We start from the raw sequence: 2,421 nt of genomic DNA, 5'->3' as shown, positions 1-2,421 counted from the left end.
TAAGAAATATTAGTACTACTCTTTAGCCCTGTAGGGCTATTAGCAACATTATCAGGTTTAATGGAATCAAGAATAGCATTATTCGTTAAAACAGGTTCATCATCTCTGGGCATAGGGGGCCCTTCATAGTGTGAACCACTCCTTAGAGTAATTACAAAAGCTTAATCCGTAGGCCTAGTTGGCTGTGCTGGTAGGGCTCCCTGTTGACGGGCTTGTAGAGTAGAAGAAATCTGCGCAATTTGATTATCTACAATTTTATTATGTGCTATGATCGAATCAATTTGGGCATCTCTACTCTCCATGTGCTTTTGCATACTAGCCAGCATCGCTCTAATTTCTGCTAAAGCAGGGTCGGAAGATGAGGATGGTTGTTGTGGTTGGTTCTTCTGGCCAATATTGGGGTGGTAATATTTCTTCTGTTGTTGTTGTGGCGCCTGTAATTGTTGTGGAGGCAGCGGATTTTGAACATTAGTGCTCCGGTAAGAAAGATATGGATGATTCCGAAACCCAGGATTGTAGGTGTTGGAGTATGGGTCATTCTGCCTATAAGCTTGAAAGACATTGACTTGCTCCACAAAACTCCTGCAATCTTGCTCCCAATTACCTACAATTCTACAATTTTCACAGAAAGCCTCATTAGCATTATTATTAATTGCAGAAACATTAGCTATATTTGCAGTACTAAGATTATCTAATTTTTGGCAAATAGAGGTTAATTGAGCTTGTAAAAAGGATACAGAGTCGACACTATGTTTCCCTTTGTTAGCAAAGCCTCTGGGATTCCCATATTGGGAATTATGAATTGCCATATCTTCAATAACTTGACCTGCATCATCAACATTAAGGTTCATAAACCTCCCATTAGCTGCATAATCCAATATTGTTCTAGATGAATTTCAAATCCCATTGTAAAAGGCTTGGATTAACTGCCACTATGCTAAATTATGGTGGGGACACTCCCTCAGCAGATCTTTAAATCTTTACAAGCCTCATACAAAGTCTTATCTAGCTCTTGGTCAAAGTTTTGAATTGCACTTCTTAGTAAAACTGTCCTCTCTGCAGGGTAATATTTATTATAGAAATTTAGAACAAGAGTCTCCTAGTTATACCAAGTGCAGTTCTATTTAACCCATTATACCATAATTTGACTTTTCCACATAAAGAGAAAGGAAAGAGAATCTCCCTGATTTGATCCTGTGTGACCCCAGCTTGCCTAATGGTATTACAATATTGACAGTAGTCTGCAATATGAAGATTTGGGTCTTCACCCCTAGCTCCACTGAATTGCTTCCTTTCTATCATCGTGATAAATTGGGGTTTAATCTCGAATTGTACCCCATCAAGAGCCGGAGTAGGAGTAAGGTGTGGAAAATCTGTAAGCGTTGGCTGCGAATAATCATTAAGCTTCTTAGGTACCACCATCTCTGATTCTGGATCTGAAGACACCTCTGAATCACTAGAATAAGTTGGAGGGTCTCGATGATTATTGTTATCATGAGAACCCGCTAGGATTTGCCTGTAAAGATTCTTTTGTCTATGGAAAGATCGTTCGATCTCAGATCAAATGGGATATAACCTGATCTGGAACACCTGGGCATAAACAAAGAACTAAAAAGCAAATATGAGACTTGCCTCAAAGAACTAACGTTCTCTGAGACAAGAAGAAATAACCTAGACTACAGAAAACAATCAGAAATAAAAATAAAATCGTTTCCCCGGTAACGGAGCCAAATTTTGACAGGCTAAAGTCGTATCACCCAATCATAAGTAATTCCTAAATCCTCTAACTAATGCAGATACGGAAGTAGGGTCGAATCCACAGGGAAATTGGTCTTTCTATTCCTAATTAATTAAAGCAATCTAAATTATTAAGTAACCAATTTATTATTAAAAAGTGGAACTAAACTATTAGGATCGGAGTAAAAGTGGGATGGAATAAAAGTAGGAAGAAAATCAAGGAATAAAGGCTTAGGGCATAGGTTCACCAATAAATAATATTCTAGGGTAAAACATAACAATCAATCAACGATGCATTAATTAATCAGATCATAAAGGGCTTTCGTTACGTATTACAATCACATAATTAATCTACCGGTATGAAATCTCATCTCTCGAATCTCGACTTAACCATTTATAAATTAACCTGCCTATTGAAACTAGACCTAAATAACAATTCTTATCTCTCGAATCTCGAATCAATATTGTCAAACTCATACATAAAAGATCAGGCCTAATCTAGTCACAGAGCATTAAATCAATCAATAGGAAATTAATCTAGCATTGATAATCAACAACAATAAATTACCCCTTCATATTATTTATGGATCCTCATAAACCGTAGAAAGAAAACTAGTCAGACATAATTAAATATAAACTAAAAAAAGCAATTAAAAGAGACACGATGAAAGAAATAAAGTAAAT

Source organism: Chenopodium album, chromosome 5 (genome assembly GCF_948465745.1).
Source record: "Chenopodium album chromosome 5, dcCheAlbu1.1, whole genome shotgun sequence".
In the NCBI taxonomy this organism is placed as follows: Eukaryota; Viridiplantae; Streptophyta; class Magnoliopsida; order Caryophyllales; family Amaranthaceae; genus Chenopodium; species Chenopodium album.
Note: the sequence above shows the minus strand (reverse complement) of the source record.